This window comes from Physeter macrocephalus, chromosome 1 (assembly GCF_002837175.3).
Source record: "Physeter macrocephalus isolate SW-GA chromosome 1, ASM283717v5, whole genome shotgun sequence".
Lineage (NCBI taxonomy): Eukaryota > Metazoa > Chordata > Mammalia > Artiodactyla > Physeteridae > Physeter > Physeter macrocephalus.
The window spans coordinates 85,800,650-85,824,185 of record NC_041214.2 but is presented as its reverse complement, the minus strand read 5'-3'; the positions used below and the strand labels follow the sequence as shown (position 1 = coordinate 85,824,185).

Below are 23,536 nucleotides of genomic sequence, written 5' to 3'. Positions count from 1 at the left end.
GTGCAATTTGTACTTTCCGGGGAAGATGTGCAAACCGGAAACTGTCAAGTCCCAGAAACTCTTCCCTGTCTTGACTAAGACCATACCTTACGGCTTCAGGCTTTTCCATGCTTTGCAGTCCTATCTGAAATGGCATTTGGAATATACCCTCTGAGCCAGCAATGAAAAATTGTGAGATGCCGTTAGTAGCAGCTGCATTAAGAATAGTCTCAAACTGGAAACACCCCAATGTCCATCAGCAGGAGAATGGGCAAACAAAATATGCTGTATCCTTATTGGAAAAACTACTAGGCAATAAAAAGGAGCAAACCATATGGATGGATCTTAAAAGCACATAAAGTGAAAGAAGCCAGACACAAAAGAGTCCATACTGAATGATTCCATTTAAATGCAGTTCCAAAACAGACAAAATGGATCTAGAGTGAGAGAAATCAGAGCAGTGATTGCCAGGGTAGGGGTGGGGTGGGGCAGTTTGACTGGAAAGGGTACAAAGGGAACCTCTCTCTGGTGTGATGGTTATGTTTTCTATCTTGACTGGGCTGGTAGTTACTTAGGTTCCATTTGTCAAAACTCATTGAACTGTACACTTAAAAAATCTGTCCAATGTATTGTTTGCTAAATTAACCCTCAGTTCACCTCCTCTCCCCCCAGTACTTGGAGCTGAAGTTTTCTTAGCCTTTCAATGGTTGGCTGTCTCCCGGCTCAGATACTGGGAGGGGAAGCTGTGATTTCCGCAGCTGCGACCACACTGCAGATTTCCTCACATCCGCCTGGGGTGGCTCCAGCACGTGGCCCATTTCTCATCCAGGCACTTTGCTGGCTCTCTGGGAACACCCATCTCTCCCTGGGCTCTCCTGGGGCCCATGCAAGACGCTCATCCTTCTTCCTTCAGCACTTCTTCAGATCTCAAGTTCTCTCTGCTTTTTCTCTTCTCCAGGCTAATCCTCAGTTTCTTCCATTCGTGCTTCACTGAACATGGTTTCCAAATCCTTCCTCCTCGGAGTGTCCCTCCCCTGGATCCGATCCAGCTGCCCGGGGGCCCATTTAAATGATTCTCTGAACGCTTGGGCTGACAACTCGACTTCTACTTCCCAAGTGATTGCAGCAGGAGGAGACAGGCTACGAGCCTTTGTCTGCACAACCCAACAGGTTAAACTTTTTTTGTTTTTTAAGGGAGAAGACAAATGAAAGCGTGGTGGGTATTCCACAAAGGCTCCTGTGAATGATTGACATACATTTAAGCAGAAGGCATATTTGTGCGATGCCAGGGGGCTGATACATTAATAGATATAATTTGTAGGCTCCCAAGGAGAGGTTAAAGAGGGGAACACAGATTCCTTTGAGCTGACTTGGTGCTCCCATGTCATCTGTCCCAGCCTTAATCAAGTTATCATATCAACCCAGTGTGTCCTGGACCCCGGCTCTCTGTCTGAATGAGGAAAAAATTTGCAGACAAATTTCTAACAGCAGGAAGTTGATGCTCTCCTGCGAGGCTAGATAAAAAGTACCTGTAACCTCTCCAGGCCTCCCTCCTGCTCCTGCTGGGAGCTCAGTTCAAGTGGCTCCCTTATTTGATTACGCCTCTCAGGCCTTCTCTGGTGTAGGTATCCAATTCACTGCTGTGCCCACTGGCTCCCTACAAAGCAGAAAACATTAGAGTCACTCTTTTGCGAAATTATGGGGAAGCTGAGGGGGCCAAGCGCTTGTGGTGTGTGTGTGTGTGTGTGTGTGTGTGTGTGTGTGTGTGTGTGTGTGTTGCTCCTGCTGGGAGCTCAGTTCAAGTGGCTCCCTTATTTGATTACGCCTCTCAGGCCTTCTCTGGTGTAGGTATCCAATTCACTGCTGTGCCCACTGGCTCCCTACAAAGCAGAAAACATTAGAGTCACTCTTTTGCGAAATTATGGGGAAGCTGAGGGGGCCAAGCGCTTGTGGTGTGTGTGTGTGTGTGTGTGTGTGTGTGTGTGTGTGTGGAGACACACAGATGTGGATAAAGAGAGGAATGCTGTTCGTTAGCAAATGTGGCATTGATTTATACTCCCTTCCTTTAGTCACAGAGTAACTGAGTGGCATCTCCAAATTCTCACAATAAAAAAAAAAAAGAGGTAGCAGAAAAAAAAAAGACTCCTGCTAAGTGCTATATAACATTACCTTTTTTTTAGTGTTTGCAAAAGATTTAGAACATGCATAATTTACAATCAATGGACCAAATTCTCCTATTGGATTTAATTCTCCTATGGATTTATTTGCTTCATGACTATATAATTCAAATTAGAGCACTATATATTATTTTATAATGAATGTATGAATTATGATGGTGTTTGAAACTGTTTTCATTCGAGGGTATTATTGGAATGATGCTGATGGGTTGGTGAATTTGTGCATCCATCTCTCCTACACATTAATTTATGAGTGGACAAAAAAAGTGGAGGTGATATATGTTGTAGGGGTGGGCCTACTCTACATTACCTTTTCTCTTTTTTTTAAATTGATGGCAGATTATTATTTTTTTAAATTTATTTATTTTATTTATTTTTGGCTGCATCGGGTTCCGTTGCTGCGCAGGGGGCTTTCTCTAGTTGCAGCAAGCAGGGGCTACTCTTCGCTGTGGTGTGCAGGCAGTGGCTTCTCTTGTTGCGGAGCACAGGCTCCAGGCACGTGGGCTTCCGTAGAAGCTGTAGGTAGCTTGCTGGCTCAATAGTTGTGGCTCGTGGGCTCTAGAGTCAGTAGTTTTGGTGCACGGGCTTAGTTGCTCCGCGGCATGTGGGATCTTCCCAGACCAGGGCTCGAACCTGTGTCCCCTGCATTGTCAGGCGGATTCTTTTAATTTATTTTATTTTATTTTTTTAACATCTTTATTGGAGTATAATTGCTTTACAATGGTGTGTTAGTTTCTGCTTTACAACAACGTGAATCAGTTATACATATACATATGTTCCCATGGCAGGCGGATTCTTAACCACTGCGCCACCAGGGAAGCCCTACGTTACCTTTAAAAAAACTGGTTTTCTTTCAAAGAAAAACATGTATTTCCCCACACAATAACCAAAAAACAACCAAAAACCACACTCCCCCACCCCCACTGCCGCCAAAACTTGGCAAGACAAGGCAGTATTTTGTATTAATTTCTGGAAATCTCAACCTAATCAAGGAAAATAATGGTACCATTTTTCATCTTCAGGTGCCCAAGACACCTGAGAATCCGGCCGAAGAGAAGCATTTTAAGATCGGCCTGTGGCTTCGGGCAGACGGGCACTGGCCAGGAGCTGGTAAGAGGGAACGCTCAGAGGGTGAAACTGGACTTGCCCTAGGGCTGAGGACGGTGCTGGGCTGGTAAGACATGGAGTTAACGTCCATCCATGCATTCCTAAGCCGGGGGAAAAAGGAAACACACCATCCGAACTCAAAATGCCTATTGATTTATCCCCGTTAGCAGGCAGGACCCTTGAGAAGCCCATGCCTTGGGGCTCGTTAGCATCTTTACTGCGAGAAGACTGCGCAGCGGCGAGTTCCCACAGGGGCCGGGAGTCAGCGGGGCGCTGGGCGCGGGCCGGGAGGCGGCGGCTTTTCTTAAAGGCCTCCACAGACTCGGCTGGAATCGCAACGGTTAAAGAGACCTCGCCGCACAAAGGGGCGCCCCGGCGGTAATCGGGAAATAAATTTGGTTTTCTGAATTCTTTGGCAGCTGGTGACAAAGGGCCAGGTACGGTGCACGGCGGGGTTGATCCGTGCAGAGGCGGCCGCCCGGCGGGGCGCACGGGCCTGGGGCGCACAAAAGCGGCCGCCGGAGCACAAAGGCCGGCCCGGGGCTCAGGGCTGTCCGCCTGCCCCGCTGCTGGGCCGGCTGCAGAGGGCCTGAGTCCCAGGACACCAACTGTCTTCATTCTGGAACTCCAAGGGCCTTCTGTTAGAGCCACAAGCAGCAGGGGACTTCTAAAGTTTCAATCAGTTCATCAAGAAATGTACCCAACCCTTCGCCTAATTCAGCCTTTTGCTATGGTTTGGGAGGAATCACCAGAAATTCCCTGAAATTTCCCCAGATTCCTCCCGACTCAATGGGCTGGGCCCTCCCTTGTCTTTATTTATCGGATTCTCTTCAGTCATTTCCGAGTCTTGTCCTGTCTGTAAGTTTCTTGAAGGGAAGTGGTGGACCTTATTCTATCCTTGGTGACAAAGCTGAAGTGCTAGGGGAAACCCTGGGGAAATGTAGCTGCTAGGCCTCTAAGGGCAGCAATTAATGTTTTGTTCATTCATTCACTCATTCAAAAATATTTCCCGAGCGCTGCTCACTGAACCCCCAGCCCTGTGCTGATCTCAGGATGTTTTCACCTCCTCTGGCTCCTGTCACATCTTGCTCCTAAGTCAGCTACAGTAGCAGCACCTCCCAAACTCTACAGTGTCTGGTTCCCCCATCAGCCTAGAAAGCCCTGCTGGTAAAAGCACAGATTTGCTTCTCCTCAAACTTGAAGATGTGTGTGGGCCAGATTTCCTCAGCACCACTCTGGAATGTTCCGACGGCCAGTACCTCAGACACTAGCCAAACTTCAGTCTCATTTCGTTCATGTCCAAAATGAGGCCGTCCATAACGTTGATTTTAGAATATTTGTAGAGGATGTCAGGATTCCAGGAAAGCAAACTCTCGGAAAGGAACAAAATGTGTTAACTAACACACAGCTTACTAAGGCTCTTTCCACACTCTCTTTGAGCAAATCTGTACCTAAAAAGAAGTCTGATGTCTTTAGCTGCTATTAAAATACAAGTGGCCATTTTTTGAAGAAATTATAGATATGGGGCTCCCCTGCTAGATTAATTCTTCTTCTGGCTTAATTCTTTTGGGCAGATTCTTTTTTATTTTTTTTTTATTGGAGTATAGTTGATTTACAATGTTGAATTCGTTTCAGGTGTACAGCAAAGTGATTTAATTATACATATATCTATTCTTTTTCAGATTATTTTCCCATATAGATTATTATAGAGTATTGAGTAGGGTTCCCTGTTCTATACTGTAGGTCCTTGTTGACTATCTATTTTATATATAGTAGTGTGTAAATGTTAATCCAAACCTCCTAAGGTTTGGTAACCATACCTTTCCCCTTTGGTAACCATAAGTTTGTTTTCAAAGTCTGTGAGTTGTTTCTGTTTTGTAAATAAGTTCATTTGTATCATTTTTTAAGATTCCACATATAAGCGCTATCATAGAATATTTGTCTTTCTGTGATTTACTTCACTTAGTATGATAATCTCTAGATCCATCCATATTGCTGCAAATGGCATTATTTCATTCTTTTTTATGGCTGAGTTGGCAGATTCTTTTACTTGACCCTTTGTCACAGAACCAACACTACCAAATAATAGTACCAAAGCCTCGTGTTATGTGCCCTTAGACTCTGTCTCAGGGGAGTCCTCTTTCCTGTTGGAGCCGTTCTATTTCAAGCTGATCCCTAATTAAATTCAGTGTAACTTGGGACCCGTGTGTGTGAAGGTGGGCCTGTGCCTGTGAGTAAGGTGTTTGCAATCAGCAGCGCAAAGCCTGGAGATGAGGCCTGAGTAAATGAGAGTCTAAATATAGAACAAGTACCCTAGGAGTTCTAGGAAGAGAAATTATTCTCCCCCTAGCAAAGAGACGGCAACTTACCGTGCGTTTGTCTATGTCATGATGTAGCAGTGTGATGCTGAGAGCACAAGAATATAATTATCATACTCACAGGATGTCAGGTAAAGAAGATTCCAACTGCTTCATTGTATTAGTTATCTATTACTGCATAATAAGTTACCACAAATTTTGTGGAGTAGAACAACACCCATTTGTTATCCCACAGTTTCTGTGGGTCAGGAGTCTAGGGACAGATTGGCTGGGTCCCCCGTTTCAGGGTCTCTCACAGGCTTTAATCCAGGAGTCAGCCAGGGCTGGGGTCTCATCTTCAGCTTGACTGGGGAAGGATCCACTTCCAAGCTCATGTGGTTGTGCACAGTTCCTTGGGGGTTGTTGGACTGAGGGCCTCGGCTCCTTCCAGGCCATCGGCCAGAGGCCACCCTCAGTTCCTTGCCCTGTGGACCTCTCTTACTCCATCAGAGCCAGCGAGGGAGACAGTCAATACAGAGAGTGTGCTAGGAAGGCGAGTGTTACAGTTTTGTATGGTGTCATCATGGGAGTGACATCCCATCCTCTTTGCTGTATTCTGTTGGTCAGGAACAAGCCACAGCCCCGTCCACACTTGAAGGGAGGGGATCACACAAGAGTGTGGATACCAGAAGGTGTGAACCATGGGGCTCTCCTTAGAGTCTGTCCACCACATTCATTTCACCCACAAATAAACTGAGGCCCTAAGATGGGGATGTGCCCTGGTCACAATCTCAGTGAGCTAGTCTAGTGGCTAGATGCTCATCTTGCTAGGATTTCTATTCTGTCTTGTGCTCTTTCCTAAACGGCATGCCTCCAAGATACAGGTTTAACACCTGTGAAGCCCCTGGTTCTGGAAAGCAGGCATGGTCTCTACACAGCAGTCTTTGACTGCTGCCAGCTTAACACTCACTGCCCGGTAATCACCGTGGTCCCCCACTAAGGAACTCAAGGAACCACAATTCCCCTGCCTCCACAAAACATCCCTAAACCAAAATGGTAGGAAGAATCCCATTTCCATATCAATTAAATGGGAAAATTTTGAGAATATCAGGATTTTCCTAGTCCCCTACTTCCACCCTGCCCCAACTCCTTTTAACAGATGAGAAAACTGAAGCCTAGGAAGGAGAAGTAATTTATTCAAGCCCCATGGACACAGCCCAGTTCTCTTTCTTTTTGACACATATAAAGTATCAGAGAGAAGGTATTGGCTTGAGCAAGCAACCATAGGATGAGGTGGCCCACAGGACAACTGGAACCAGGACTCAAAGGCCTCGGGGTCAATCCTGTCCCATCCCTCCACTGCGGCCAGTGCTCCAGGACCCCAGCCCCACCCAGGCCCTGAGACCAAAGGGAAAACCATCAAATAAACAACAGTCCTCATCCCATCAGGCTGTGTTGCCTTTTGAGGGGGAAAAAAAAAAAAAAAGCTGCTCAGATCATAAATTCTGGACATGCAAAGGTGCTTAAACAGCTAGTTCCCCAGGGACCACGTATCACTGACAGATAGAGCACAGTGTAATAGGACCCTAGCTTTGCCTCTCTAATTTCAGTAGGACTACAATTCCCACCACAAGAAGTGAAAGTTATGTCTAATTTGACATGAAGAGAGAGGGAGAGATTGAGATTCTTTCTTCTGGGTCGAAGTCTTTGTCTCACCTCCTCTCTGCACCGGAGAGAAAAAGTAGTATTTTCTGATCTACAGTCACTGTGTTTGGCCAAACAGCCTCCCAGGAAGCCATTAACAAAATCTCCTCCTCTACCTGTGCTCTTATCAAAGCGGCCTCTGGCTGCATTCTTCTTCCATGGTCCTCAGAGGGTAACTGGAGGAACAAGTGAAACAGGGTATAATGAGTTCTGTGCCTGTCCGTCTTGAATTTAGAAGCCCTAAGTTGTCTCCTTGCTGGCTTTGAAGAGCTGAAATCACTCCATTTGTTGGAATAGTTCAGAGAATACGAAGAGTTTGTGCCTTGGACCAGCTCACTAAGTAGTGCTGGTCCTGGGCTGCCTTTGAGTTTTATTTCCTAGGTCCAAATGGACTTTTTTTTTTTTAATTTTAAAATTATTTTTAAAAATTGAAGTGTAGTTGATGTACAATGATTCAGGTGTACAGCAGTTTATATATATATGTATATGTATTATATATATTCTTTTCCATTATAAGTTATTACAAGACATTGAATATAGTTCCCTGTGCTATACAGTAGGTCCTTATTGTTTATCTATTTTATATACAGAAGTGTATCTGTTAATCCTGAATTCCCGATTTATCCCTCCCCCACTTTCCCCTTTGGTAACCGTAAGTTTGTTTTCTATGTCTGTGAGTATTTCTGTTTTGTAAATAAGTTCAACCAAATAGACTTCCTGAAGGCACCTGTTGTCCGACAGAAATCAGAAACAGACTTCAGAAAAGTAACCATTAAATCGTTTGGGAAGAAATAGAGAAGGTACACTTATTTTAGCAATAAGATGGTCTCTCCTGGAATGCATAACTCATTTGGTGGAAATGTTTCTGTTTTAGATAAAGTCCACTTGAGTATTAGAATAACAGGGATTGATTTTCAGGGCCTTTTAGACTTTGGGACCTCACTGTTTTCTGAATGTGGACTGTTAGGACTCCATCCCTTTGCACATGCTGTTCTTTATACCTGGAGTAGCTTCCACCTTCCTCTCTCCGACAAACTTCCTACCCACCTGGTAGGGTGCAGTTCCCTCTTCGGTGAAGCCTGTGGACGTTCCTGATGCCCCCACTCCCCTCGCTATGCACATGACGGTTGCCTTCCATTCTGGATGCTCACAGCCCTTCTTTGTAGCCCTATCTAGATATTGACAACTTCTGCCCTGGGGAGACTGGTACAGCAGGAGAGCAGGGATTTTGTCTTGTTCATTTCATTTTCCTTTTTGTAGGCCTTACACAGCTCATAGTGGCACAAATTTGATGGGTGGATGAATTGGTAAATTGCTTTAAGGAATATGTCTTTGACTTGGTTATTTTGAATTTTTGTTAACAAATTGCCTACTAACATTCCTGGGCATACGCAGTCAGCATTTAAATGATAGAGAGCCGCTATGTGCAGATATGAACTTTGAAGAAGACAAAGACCTCCAGGTGGAAATACAGAGCAAATGAGTCAGAGCCCCCTCGGAGAACAAAAGGAGATTGCAGCCCTATTATCCCATGTTCTTAGTCATTCCCTGTATCTACTGAGCGCTCAATGTGTCTACACAGCATGCTAGGGGCTTTCCAGAGACTACCACAAAATCCCTTTAAGGTCCTATTATGCTCATTTTACAGATGAGAAAACTGAGGCACAGAGATCAAGTAAGTTGCCCCAGGTCACCTACCTGGTGATGGAGGCAAGTGTTAGCCTGAGCTGGCTGATTCCAGAGCTCAGCTCGCCACCTCTAAAGGGTCACAGAAGCTTTGTCCCAGGTGTGCATTGGCTGTAACTGAGGGTCTATGGCACACTAGTTCCTGCTCCCAGTGCTTCCAGTGCATGAATGAAAGCGATCGGGTCTCCATCCTCGAAGCTCTGTAGGGAGGGGTGGAGGTAGGAGCTCAGACAAGCACACAAGTTACTATAATGCAGGATGAACAACAGTGTCTTCAAGAAGCAGGACGTGCTATGGAGGATGGTTCAGGAAGGCATCTTATAGAAGATGAGTCTTGAAGGATGGGGGGAGGATATCAACAGATCATTGGGGAGGGATCCAGATAGAGGCTAGAACCAGCGGGGAGAAGGGGGACAGGTACCAGCCAAGGGAAAGGAGGCTGGGAGGTGAGGCGGGGCCAGCTCATGGAGGGTCCAGCTATCTGCCTGGAGGATGCGGCCAATCTGGTAAGCACTGACAGAGGCTAGTTTAAATGATCAAGAAGAACCTGCAGTCCAGATGGTTGAAGCTGAGCCTAGTAGGGCTGACGCTCTAACTACTAGCTTCATGTCTCTGTTAATTGAGTTCCAAACTTGTCCCTCCTTTCTGAGGTTTCTGTCTTCACTGTCGGTTTCTAACAATCCTCTGCTCCGGCTCCCACATCCCCCTTCTCACGCCCCCACCATTATCTCCTAATTTTTTTTTTTTTAAGATGTTGAATAGGAGTTTATTTATTAATTTATTTATTTATGGCTGTGTTGGGTCTTGCTTCTGTGCGAGGGCTTTCTCTAGTTGTGGCAAGCCGGGGCCACTCTTCATCGCGGTGTGCGGGCCTCTCACTATCGCGGCCTCTCTTGCTGTGGAGCACAGGCTCCAGAGGCGCAGGCTCAGTAATTGTGGCTCACGGGCCTAGTTGCTCCGTGGCATGTGGGATCCTCCCAGACCAGGGCTCGAACCCGTGTCCCCTGCATTGGCAGGCAGATTCTCAACCACTGCGCCACCAGGGAAGCGCTATCTCCCCGGGGCCACTCTTCCCCGCGGTGTGCGGGCCTCTCACTATCGCAGCCTCTCTTGTTGTGGAGCACAGGCTCCAGAGGCGCAGGCTCAGTAATTGTGGCTCACGGGCCTAGTTGCTCCGTGGCATGTGGGATCCTCCCAGACCAGGGCTCGAACCCGTGTCCCCTGCATTGGCAGGCAGATTCTCAACCACTGCGCCACCAGGGAAGCGCTATCTCCTAATTTTGATTTGAGAGTTCTCAGTACTCTTCATAGATTTGCAGATGGTTAATAACTTACTGGGAACCTCCCTGTCCCAGCTCTGTGATCACCCTCTCATTCGCCCTAGCTGCTCCTCTGCGCCCCCAGTAGCACTCAGCCATGGAGCCCCACGTTTTAAATATCACGCAAATGGTCCTTCTGGCCTCTCAGCCTATGTAAACATTATTAAAATCCCATTGTCTATAAACTGAATAGACTCACTCATGAGAATCCACTTAATGTCTTTAAAATGAAGCACTGTTCAAAAGTTCAACCTACAAGGTGCTCGTGGGAAGAGGCTCAAGTCTACCATTCGTGTGGCAGGTCACCCTCCACCTCTGCCCGAATGTGTCCAGTCGTCATGTGCACCGTCTTTGGCACCTTTCTTCCTTCCCAGTGTCACTAGCTGGGATGGGTCCAAACCCACGGGAGGAGCTGAGGCCACACCTCAGGAGTTCGGCACCCCTACTTCTCCTCTCGGTCCTGTGGCTTCTGCTTACTCATGCCTTCCACTCCCTGGGGTTTAAGGAGGTTGTACAACAATCCAAACATTCTTTGAAGGGGGTGACTTGCTTATTCATCTTTGAATCCACTCAGCGTGGTGCCCGACACACAGGAGTTATTCAGTAAGTGTTTATTGACTTGCTTCTTTCCAGTCCACCAGACTTCATGGCCTTGACTCCATTCTCCTGAACTTCTCTGCTTGTCTGACCCACAGGAGTGGACTCGGGCATCCTGGCTCCCATCACTTGGCTTTGTAGGACTGGATTCCCAACGTAATCATTAGCTTAGCTCCATTCTGAACCTCCTCCCACTTTTCATGTCCCTCTAAAGCTTAAAGCCTACAAGTTGATTCTCAAAATAGAGACAGTGGGCTTTAAAATAATTTTTAAACTCCAAAGTGCTGTGCAAATGTAGAGAATACAATCAAAATGATGAGCTTTCTATGAAGGACCATAATGGTTAAGAGTAGAGGTAGGATGCTGGGATAAAGGAACAACTTTAAAACAAACAGACAAGGTAAATGACCATGAATTGAGTTTAGTAATCTTGGGAGAGTAATTCTCTTCTGGCTTAACAAATATTGATGAGATATATCTTGTATATTTTTAGTTGGAAAGAAAATGAATTTCTTTCAGTCGTATATTTATGATTTCATTTCACCTACTTTCAAAAACTATTTGAGAAACATACAATAAGTTAACAGACAGGAAAGGAGAAAGAATTTATCTATTGGCTCCGGCTTTAAAACTCTGTGACCACTTTTCCTCTCTGTCTCTCCATTTATAAAATGGACGGGGAGGGGAGGGTTGGAACAGATAACCTGTAAAGTCCTTCCTGGCACTGATATCTATGGCTTACTGAGAAAACCAAGCCATTCTCTTTGATTCCTTACAGGGCTGAGTTCACTTTCCATGCGAACTCTCTTCCTGGCACACACCTCATTATTTGCCATTCTTTGTTAAGTGTAGTTTTCTCTGACTAGACCATGAGCCCTCCCAGGTCAGCACTGTGTCTTGTCCAGTTTCGTGCCATCCTGACTCAGGGCCTGGCAAATAACAGGGACTCAGTGAATGTTGTCAAATGAAGAGGTCCGAGGTGCTGACAACATCTCTGTCCTCAGGTGATTGAAAGGCTGGGCTGATGAATGAAACAGAACACTCATATACTAAGAAAGGACTTCTACCGGGAGAAAAAGATTTCAAACAGTCTGACTGAAAACGTTCTTCAGGGGTCCTTTCCCATGTCATCTGAGGCCGGTGAATAAGGTAAAGCTAACAGGGTAGCACATCTCCATTGGATACAGTATTTTCAGTTTGTATTAGTTTTCTGACTTCTTCTCTATTTAGCTGGTGTCTGGCCATCTCTGATCTCTGACAGAATTTTAACATCATAAGCATCTTCACAGGCTGATGGAGAAGAACCTACCATGTACTCCTAGCCACTCGTTCAGGAGTGCCTGGGGTGTTGTTGTTGGGTGCTTCATTATCTCATCTGAGCTAAGGTGATGTCAAGACATCATTTCTTAAGTGGAAAACTCAGTCATTCATCCACATGTTTTGTCTCTGAGGAGTAGAAACCCTGACCTTTGGTAACATAAAGTCCTTATCATGGAGTCCATTAATTTGAAGGCATCAAAGAATATATAAAATGATGAGACTGTACAAAGACTGCTGAGCTAGGGGACTGATTGAATGATTTCCTTTCCATCAGAACGACTGCCATGGTCTTAGCTTGGTCACTGTTTTTTGTTTGTTTGTTTGTTTTGTTATTTTTAGGACAGCTTACATTACTGTTAGATTTACTTTCCCTTGTGAAAAATTATTTTCATTAATAGGATCATTCAAATGGGAAACATTGAGAGAGGATGCTGCAGTTGGGCAACAGTTAGCACGACAGCTCATGCATCGGAGTCCTGGGTCTCATCTCCTTAGGGTCTGGAAAGGATCCTCGACAGCACAGGGTCCAAGATCTGTTGGCTGCTGGAGTCCTCGCCAAGGAAGTTCAATTCCTGAACAGATTCAGTGGGCAGAACGTCCTCTGTAAACCTAAGTCAAGAGTCTGGAAAACGGCCGGACAAGTACTACGTCTTGCTTGACTGAGCAGATAGAATGAGAAGAAAAAATAAATAAAGAGAAGATGAGGATTGAAGCAATTCGAAAAGTAAAATTCAGAGGTAGAGAAATAGAAAGAGGAGAAATATTTTACTGGTCTAAAATTGAGGAAATGTAGACTTGAGTATATAGGGACTTGTGCCAATGAGTTCAGTCCTCTGGTTATATCAACAAGGGAGCTGAGGCTCAGAGAAGGGTCAGGACTGCCCGAGATCACACAGCTAGTTAAAGACGTACCTGAAATTGGAACCCAGGTCTCCTGGCTCCAGGGCTGGTAACAGGACACTGTAAAGTTAGCCAAAACTTATTTTATTAAGATCATCTATGTTTATTTAATAAACACAGAGAGTCAGGGAAGACAAAACAATTTAATTAGTTATGATTCACCAATTGGCCTTCAATTCCTTCTCCCCTTTTTTTTCTCTGAAGAGTGTTTATTAAGGTTCAACTGGCCTCCCATTCTCTCTGAAACTTTGAGTCTTGCAAGAGGAAGAAACTCTAATCTTCTACTTTGTCTCAAGAGGAACCTATAAAAACACCTACTTGAGGTCTCACCACAGCAGCTCCTCAGAGAGTAAGATCTTATCCAAATCTGCTTTTCTTTTGAAGCCTTTTTTTCCAGTCTTTAAACATAAGACAGTTCAAACATTCCTTGGGTAGCATATGCCTCTTTATTTGACTGGGTGGCGGATAATATTTTTGAAGAATTGACTGCTATATTCTCATTCCCCTCCTGTCTCCATCTCCAGCAGACATATGAACAGCTGAGATTTCCTTCTGCCCCAGGCCCTTCCTCTCTGGTCCAAACAGCTGGGGCCTAATCCCATCACTCAATGCTTTCAGGAAGGGTGTCTCAGACAAACGCAGAGAGCCACGCATCAATCCTGCATGTCACTAGGGAAAAGCAAGGGACAAAGATGGAAGAGTAACCAGGGTCAGCTTATGAGGACTTTAAATGCTGAATGAAAGAGTGCTTTCTTGATCCTATAGGACTGGGATGGCCAGAGGAAGTCTTTAAAGTGGGAACACCATGATCACATTTAGTGTTTAGAATAGACTGTGGTTGCACAGTAGATAGGGGTAGCAGAGTTAGCAGTAGGGAGGCCAATACCAACCTGTTGTAGAGGTAATTGCAGAGGGAGAGGTGCTGATGGCTTGACCTGGGGCAGTTCCAATGAGGATAAAAGGGAGATGGATTCAATAGGGAAAAAAATAGAAGGGAGGATTGGAAGGAACTGGCTATGCTGGGTGTGGAGAGTGCAGGCATCTGTGAGGCCGGGGAGAGGAAATGAGGGAGGGAAGTTGAAAATGAGAATTCTGGCCTGGGGACTACAGCATATCCAGGGGAATATGGGGACAGAGGGAGGTGGCAGGATGTGGTACAGGGGTTGGGGGTAGGGTGAGAAGGAATGGCAAGTTCAGCTGTGGCGCATTTAAGGAGTTTGTGGGACATGCAGGTGGACAAGCCCTGTGGGGAGTTGGAAACCCAGGTTTGGGGTCAGGAGGGCCCACAGCCAAACATGCGGACTCGCAAACCATATGGTGATGGAAGCTGAAGGCAGGTGGTTCCGATGAGTTTATGCCTAAATGAACATCCAACGCTTTAACCATAGGGTCTGCGTCCTACGTGCTGTCACTGTATTAATCTTTCTAAAGCACCACTGAGACCCAATTACCCTACCTCGGCTTGCAAATACTCCTACATTTCTTATAAATTCAACTGTCCTTTCTTGACTGTTTTAATTCTCGTGCTCATTCTCTTCTGTCTTCTTGGAATGCTTCTTCCATCTCTTCCTGCTGAAATGTTATCTATTCTTCCAAGAATCAAATGAAATCTTTCCTGGCCACCCCCATAAGTGATCCGTTGGATTCTTAGACCTTTTAGTTTAAATTGTGATAGTACTTTTGCTCTGTGACACCCACCACCATCATCACACACCTTGTGACACCCTCTCCAGCACCCCAAATTTTCACACTTTGTGCCTCAAGGAAGGGACACCTGTGTAGAATGCAGAGAGCAAGTAGGTCAGGTCTTATATTTGAGTTTCAAAAGTCGAGGTTGTGGAGTTACGAGAAGCTGGATTTTGAGTTTGTGTTTTATATATGTAATTGATTTGGAAGACTAGATTAAAAACCAGGTTTCCTTACCCCTAGTTTAGATGAAGAGTCTTCAGACTGGGGGAGGGGAGAGTTGGAGGAAACTTGATGAGGGAGGGAGGTTTATGGTGAAACTGCACAACTCAGATTGGGACTTGAACCCATTGTCTTTTAACTGAGATCACACACCTGGTCTCAGGACTTAATGAAGCTCAGGTTCTTTATGTCTCATCGCAGCAAGAATTCAGTGAGAGACAAAATGATAGGTAAGAAGTGGATTTATTTAGAGAGATAACACATTCCATAGACAGAATGTTGTCCATCTCAAAAGGTGAGAACGACTCTGGGAGAAACACACTCCACAGACAGAGTGTGGGCCATCTCAGAAGGCAAGAGGCCCAGAATATGGGGTGGTTAGTTTTTATAGTCTGGGTTATTTCATAGGCTAATGAGTGGGAGGATTATTTCAACTATTTTGGAGAAGGAGTGGAGATTTCCAGGAATTGGGCCACCACCCACTTTTTGGCCTTTTATGGTTGGCCTCGGAACTGTCATGGCACCTGTGGGTGTGCCACTTAGCATATGCTAATATATTACAATCTGTATATAATGAGGCTCCAGGTCTACTGGAAGTTGAATCTTCCACAATCTTGGACCTAGTTGGTTCTAACCAGTTTCTGTCACGTCCTCAAGGGCTATGTCATTCTTTCAAAGGTTATGCCCTGCCCCCTTCCCTCCTGTTTCAAAGGGATTTGGGGTGAGAGAACCAGGCCTGGAGGGACCACTGAGACAGAAGAGGAATCAGCCTCCAGGGATCAGGCAGTCTCTGCTCTGGTGGGCACAGGCACTGGCAGCCAGAGTGGTTCTGCAGACCACCCCGTCTCCATCCCAGCCAGTCTCCATCCCACCACATTGTGGGTGTCGAGGAGCCCCAGCCGCTGTCCTTCCTGTTGGACCACTGCCATGGACAATCAGGAACCACTCCTGTCAATGCCCAGAGAGTTGCACAGTCCCTATCTGGCTTGCCTATGTGGACAACTCCCTTTCCAACTGCCCCAGGATGAAGGGTGGCATCTCAGGTATCCAGAGGGCTGCTGGTGAACTTCTCTTCACCATATCTATACTTCTGTGAGATTACATGGAAATAGCTCAAAATTTCTCTCTTGCAGAAAGAGATATACTCCTGTTACATATACTTTTCTACTGGCATCAGATGATGATCTCCCTTGTGTTGTAGATATTTCTTACTGCTGGATGTCTTCTGTTTGCCTCTCCAGATACACTCTCTGCTCTTCTCCACTCTGCTCTCTTCCCCAGAGGCTGGTCAGTGTGGGCTGTAGGGCTTTGGACTTCCTGTTGAGTTCAGCCAATGGGGAGCCTGGCAGGAGATTAGAAGGATGGGAAGAGTGAGGTCAGGGCATTTATTCCCCCAGCTGTGCTTTCAAGGGAGCCCTTCCTGAACTCTTCTTTCCTGAGTTCCTGCAACCTCTCCTTCTTCTTGTTCCTTCCAGTAGGTATGGGTAGCAATTTCTCTGTTACCAGGCACGTCAGGATATCACACTTATTTCTTGTTTCCCTATGCCCTGTCTATATCTTCATAACTAGTGCCTTTGTTAAGCTTCCTTGAATTATCCTAATTTGGTTGTGACATCTGTTTTCTGCTGGAACACTCCTGCAGATTATGTTTTCCAAAGATGGTTAAAACAACATCTCCCATTCCGCATGTTCTTCTTATCTTATGATATGACTTTGACAACTCTCCCTTGAGAGGAAATGACACTGTGACTTCTGAACTACTCGTAAAAGGTGATACAGCTTCTGCCTGAGTCTCTTGGGAATCTTACCTTTGGATCTGAGACCTGTCATGTAAACAGTTTATCCTAAGGCTGCCATGTTGTGAGGAAGCCCAAGCTGGCCCACTCAGAGAGAGAACATTGAGAGGCCCTGAAACTATATGAACAGAGATGCCTGGCCAGCCTCCAGCTGCTTCAGCAAACCCTATCTGGCTGCAACTACAGGAGATCCCCCTTCCAGAATTGCCCAGCTGAGCCTTTCCTGAATTCCTGTCCCATACATACTACGAAAGATACTAAAATGATTGTTGTTTTAAGCTGCTAAAATTGGAGTGAATTGTTAATGCAACAATTGATTACTAGAGCAGACCCTGACGGATATGGTATACAAACAGCTCTCCCTTCTGAACTGTGAGTTTCCTGTAGTGAAGGGATCATGCCTTATTATCTTCCCTAGAGCTGCTATCACACAACAGTCCATTCATGAATATTTGTGAATGGTTCCAAAAGATGTGACTGATTTGAGTTTTGGTCCTCAAGGAAGATTTGCGCATTCTGCTCACTTGGGAAATAAGAAATGGAGACCATTGCATTGTTGACCTCATAAAGGCAGACTGTGGGTTCTGCTTCTTTTGCTTACAAATAGGCCTCTTTGAACCCCAGTGACCAGGAGCAGATATACCTCAGATTTAAGATGCACTTTGAAAATAATATTTGCCTTAAGAAGTAGAACACTAATTGTGCCAAAATGAGATCATGGACTTTCCCAAAGACTTATCTAAAGCCCCACACTAAGGGTGGCCTCCCTGTTTTCTCTCCTTTGTGTGTATGTGTGTAATTTGTCAGTTCAAGGCCAGAAAGAGAACGGTCCTAAACTGGGAAATGGAGTTAAATGTGGGGAAAGAGGCCACTGCTTGGATAACATTCCTGAGATGATGGGTTTGAAAAGTGGGAGTGCCAGAAATTTCCTGGAAAGTTTATTTTTGCTGAGTTTTAAGCCTGACTTCAGACCATTAGAGCTCTTGGATAATGCCAGTTTGTTGAAACATGCAGAAAGCCAACCGTCCCTAGAAATGAGGTTCTCTCCTGCCAGCTAGAGTTTTGTGGTCTGGCTCGCCTCTATGCTTGAGTTAAGCCAGACCTTAACTTTTAAAGCAAATTGTCAGGAAAGGTCAGAGTGATGCTGTGCTGCCAGTAGGGCTGATAGGAGTGCATCTAGACCACTGCTTCTCCCAGGGAGCTTGTGAAAACACAGATTCAGACTCAGGTGGTCTGGAGGAGGGCTGGGACTCTGCTTCTCCACCGACTAAGTTTTGAGAAGCGGCTTTATAGAGGGCGTGGCTGACTAGAGGAGGGCCCCCTCTGACCCACCTCCATCGGGCAGTCCTTCCACTGGGGTTCAAATTTTTTTTTTATTTCAAGACTCTTCTAGTAGAATGAAAATGCCCTTGGGTTGGGATGGGGTACAGAAAGGGTCTCCACCTGAATTTGGGCAGGAAATATGTCATTGCTATTTAAAATAAAATTCATCATAACAACAACTCAATTTATTGAAATTTACCCTTTGCTGGGCTCTGTGCTGAGGGCTTTGTGTGTTGTATTGACTCACCTAATCCTTATGATCCCCTGGTGAGGCGGGTCCTAGTGTGCCCTTCTTACACACGAGGAAACTGAGACACAGAAAAATTAAGTTCCTTGTCCAGTTATCAAACAGCTGGTGTGGAGAACACTGAGATGGGCTGTCAGACCTCAGAGTCCCAGGTCCTGAGCAGGAGGACACGGGAGGCTCCTGTACATAGCAGAAGGGTCATATCCTGGAGGAGGATAGGGGAGAGTGGGATGGGTCAGCCTTGCTAACCTCTTAGTATTTCCAGGGACAGCATGGCTACATATTTGCCTGAAAGTGGTATTGTTTTGTCCACATTAAACCATCATCCATATCTTTATTTAGCATTTGCTGAACATGCAATGATGTGTGAGACCTTGCAGTGGGCATGAGGGTAACACGCTGAATACGCCACATCCCTGCCTTCAAGGAGTGCAGAGTTTCCTCCAGGAGGATGACTTGCAGCAGTGTCAGGATGACAGAAACAGAAACACGCAACCACAGCCTGCTAATCTCACTGCCATTTTCATGACCCTGGAGCAAACTCTTTCAAATGCTGAAGTTACAAAGCCTCTGCCCCCAAACACTTAACCCCCTCAAGGATTTAGCTGGTGCACTGGTGGCATCTCAGTTGACACCCTTTGCATATTCCCACCTCTCTGTCTTTGTTTATGCTGCATTCTCCTTCTAAAGGACCTTTTGACCCCTTCCCCCTTGTATAAATCCTACCCAAGGGACAGGCCACTTCCTCCATGAAAACTGGACAGGTCCCCCCAGCAACACACATCATGTGGGCCTACACTCATCTAGGGTGACCAGTTGTCCCAGTTTGCCTGGGGGTGGGGATGGGGCATGACGGTGATGGGGAACTAAAGCATTTCCTGGTGGATTGCATTTCTATTGCTGCAGAACAAATCACCACAAACTTAGCTGCTGAGAATAACACCCATATTGGCTTACGGCTCCATGGGTAGAAGTCCAGGCATGGCATGGCATGGCCGGGCCCTCTGCTCAGTCTCAAAGGCTGAAATTCAGGTGTCCACCAGGCTGAGTTCTCACCTGGAGGCTCTGGGTAAAGCTCCATTTTCAAAGCTCATGCAGATTGCTGGCAGAACTCAGTTTCTTGCAGTGCAGGGCTGAGATCAGGCCACTCAGCTCCTAGAGGTTATCCATATTCCTTGCCATGGGATCCCTCCGTCTTCAAAGCCTTATTGGATCCTCTTGTAATTCAAATCTTTCTGACTTCATCTCTGACCTCCAGACCTGGATTTAAAGGGCTCCTTTGATAAGGTCAGGCCCACGCAGCTAATCTCCCTATCTTAAAGTCAATTTATTTACACCTGCCAAATCCCCTCATAGCAATACCTAAATTTAATGTTTGATTGAATAACTGGGTGAGGCTGTGTGTACAGCAGGGGCTTGGAATTTGGGGAGTCCTCCTAGAATTCTGCCTATTACATCTGGGATGAAAGCCTGGGACTGCTGGTCACTGTTAGCAAATTTAGCAAGGGCCAGGCATTAGTTATTCATCTCTCTACCTTACTTCTGACCCGACTCCACAGCTCTGTACATGGCAGGTTCTTTCTTGGTAAGATGCACTGCACTGGGTGACAAGGCAGCTGACCTCAGTGACATGTAGCATTAGGACAACAGGGCCTAATGGCTGAGACTGTGAGCACCGAGTCAGACAAACCTGGATTCAAACTCTACCTTACCAGCTTTTGTGATCTTTCACTAGACACCCAAACTCTCGGAGTCTCATATATTTTTTTCTTCTATAAAATAGATATTGCTACTATACAGTCCTAATAATGTTGCTATGAGAATTAAATGAAATCATTTACATTAAGCATTGGACTCAAGGCCTGGTGTATAGTAAGTGCCCAATGAAACCAGTTATTATTGGTATTACCATACCAGAGCCAGTTAAATGCTAGCAACCAGATATTGCTTGTGGTGTCTCTGGGCAAGATGCAGAGGGAAGGGCTGACCATTCACAGTCCTCCAGCGCTTAGAAAAATATTAGAAGGAAAACCCAATAGAAAGGTTTTCCTGCAGTGATGTCCTGGCCAGCCTAGGTAACTGAGCTCTACTCTGAAAATTCCTTTGGTAACTTAGTGCAAGAAACACATCTTCCTTCAATTTAAAACTTTTGGGTGGTACAGCAGTACAGATGTTAAATATTTGGTGTGTATGGCTCCAGAGGGTAGGGGGGTGGGTTGGTAATTCTGAATCCTTTGAACATCTTAGCGGCCTCTCTGGATGAAAGGTGCATATGTTGAATGTGGCAGTATATGAAATTAAAAGAAAATAATTTTCTGCTCAAACAGCTGTGGGGTCTCTGCAGACCAGAGGGATGTCTCAAAGCAGTTAGTGGACCCTAGGGCACAGGGCCCTTTGGAAGACATCTGGAAACAACACATCTAACTCCAACACGACCTATCAAGGATAAAGTTGTTTATGGAGGAATTCCTCAGTTTCAGGGCAATTCCTTGCAAAAAAGAAGGCCTTCTAGTGCAAACTTGTGCCACGAAAAGTGTGCTAAAGGGGATTTATTGTTTTAATTAAACTAATTTCAGCTTTGAATGATTCTTTACAAAACAACACACAGACACAAACAAAAGACAGGCAGACCATTCCCTTCCCCTCTTCCTACTCCTAAAGCACACAGCTTGGGCTTTAAAGGGGGACTTACTGCCTTTGTCCTGGAGCCAGCAAACCAGGTGGTCACACAATCAGCAAACCAATAACAATGACAGACATTACAATTTTCTACTTCGCTGCCATAAACAAACACTGAGCAATGGGGCAGAGAAGGCCTGGGCCATCAGCGATGCGGATAGAAAAGGAAGACAAACAGTGTTGGGTCCCAAGATTTAGAGGAGGCCTCAGGCAGCTCCAGAGCTAAAAAAAAAAAAAAAGAAAAAAGCCTCCTCCCTTCTTCCTACACAAATGTTGCAAGGAAGGCTCCCTTAATACCTAAGCTTAGTGGAGCTTAGCGAACTGTAACAGGCCCAAACAGGGGCCCGCTGTGACCTCCGCAATAAATCACTTTCAAGATAGAGATTTGCCTCCCTCTTTGACCCTCCTACACAGCACATAGATTAGATTTAAGGAGTTGAAGTTGAGGGGAAATGTTTTTTAAAAATTGCCTTTTCCACTCTGTTTGTTTATGTGGATTGGATTTCCCATGATGAGCATTATTTTTTTTAATCTTCTTAAATCTGTGAGCTGTCCTGTCCTCTTTTTCCATACCCTTTGAAAGGAAGTTCCATCCCCAATGACTTTGATGTAATTTACAGTAGCCTTTTTCAGTGGTTGTCTCTGGACCGGAAGGGACGCAGGGATCATTTAAGTTTAGCCATTACCTAACATGGCTAGTTATCAGCACCAGCCTGGTGGCTCCGGGACCTGTGCAATCAGACTTAGGGGGTTGGACCCGAAGGTGTGTTTAAGTGCCCCTTACCCTCATCCCACCTTTGGTGAATCTGATATGGCTGCTTGGTGGATATATATCTGGGAACCACAGGATGTGGAAATCTACTGCCACATCATCACCCTCAATGTGTAGATGTAAAACTGAACTCCCGAAAGAGGTCATGGTCTGTTCAAGGTCATCTGATAAGTTAGGCGGGGTGCGGGGTGTGTGGGGGGGGTTGTCTCCTGAGTCCAAGACAAAGACTGGGACCTTTCGCCCGGAGCTGTATGTGTGAGATTCTGACCTCAGGGCTGAGGAATGGCCCCGCAGTGACAGGGAGTGGCAGCACACTGGTATTACAGGGAAGCTGCCTCTTACTGGCAGCCGCATTCACGTCACCAAAACCTCACTTGGAAGAAACTCAGTTCCTTGCCCAACTCGCTCCATCTGGCTCAGCGTCCTCCAGCTCATTTCTCTTGTCTGGTGTGTTTGTCCAAGATTGGTCGTTATAGCTAAATTTGAGATTCACAGTAGCAACGATGTCATTACTGGTGAACTCGTTCTTTCCCCTTCCTCCTTCCCTCCCTTGCCTTCCCTTCCTTCCTCCCTTCCTCTCTCTTTTTCAAAGAAGAGAAAGCAGTTATTTCTTTTAGTCACTAATCCTTAGAATATTTGTCCTCACTGGAACTTCATGAGCGTCTGTAGAATTTAGCTGAGGAGCTGCGAAGCTAAGTGCAAAAGCACCACGTCTGTGCCCTCTAGTCAGGGTGCTTTGTTAGGAGCATTGGTTGAGGGCAGCTCTGTGCCCTGGATTTTTTAAAAAAGTTTAATCTGGTTCACTCCTCTGTTTGTCACTGTAGTCTGTGGGGCCGGGGGATGCAGTTTTCAGCTCTAACATGCACAGGAAATAGTTTATGTATAATTTAGAAAACCAGTGACCTTTGTATCGTTGCTTCTTTCTCACCTTCTTTTTTTCCCATCTTCTTTTTCTTTTCTCTCCTTTCTTCCTGTCAACCTGTCTCTTCCCTTCATCCTCCACTGTTGTCACGTTTCTCTCCCTCCTCCTCCTCGTCTTTCTCATCTCCTACCCTAGAGCTGGCAGCAGCCGGAGAAGGAGGGGGGAGGGAAGAGGAAAGGAGAAGCAGAAACTGGTGAATGAACGAATACAAGAGTGTCATTGTGATGATCACAGCCCTGGTTAGGACACTGGAGTGAAGGTCTGGGATGGTGTGTTGCACAATTTGAACTTCTGAAGCAATGGGCTCTGCCAGGGAACTTCCTCCCGACTCATTCCGTTTGATGTGGGAAGCAAAGTAAAGGTTACAGTTCATTTTGAGAAGAGAGTGAATTTGATGGTCTTCATGCTGAATCGAAACTCTCTTCTCCCTCTTCCACCGCGCAGTCTCAGAGATGGCTTTTTCTTCCTACACTGGATGGACCTCAGCTGCAGCTTGAGGGGTCCGAACATACCAGTATCAGCCAAAATGACACCCACTAACTTCTACTCCAAACCAATTTCTTCTCCACTAACTTTTTTTTTTTTTTTTTTGTGGTACACGGGCCTCTCACTGTTGTGGCCTCTCCCGTTGCGGAGCACAGGCTCCGGACGCGCAGGCCCAGCGGCCATGGCTCACGGGCCCAGCCGCTCCGCGGCATGTGGGATCTTCCCGGACCGGGGCACGAACCCGTGTCCCCTGCATCGGCAGGCGGACTCTCAACCACTGCGCCACCAGGGAAGCCCTCCACTAACTTTTTAAAAGC

General features: G+C 45.8%; 1 long non-coding RNA gene across 1 annotated transcript; it reads left to right on the top strand.

Moving 5' to 3' along the window:
* The first annotated feature begins 943 nt into the window (after positions 1-943).
* Positions 944-23,536, top strand: LOC114486635 (uncharacterized). Its single transcript, XR_003680728.2, has 3 exons — positions 944-1,149; positions 3,179-3,266; positions 22,869-23,536. It is a non-coding gene; the product is annotated as an uncharacterized lncRNA (long non-coding RNA).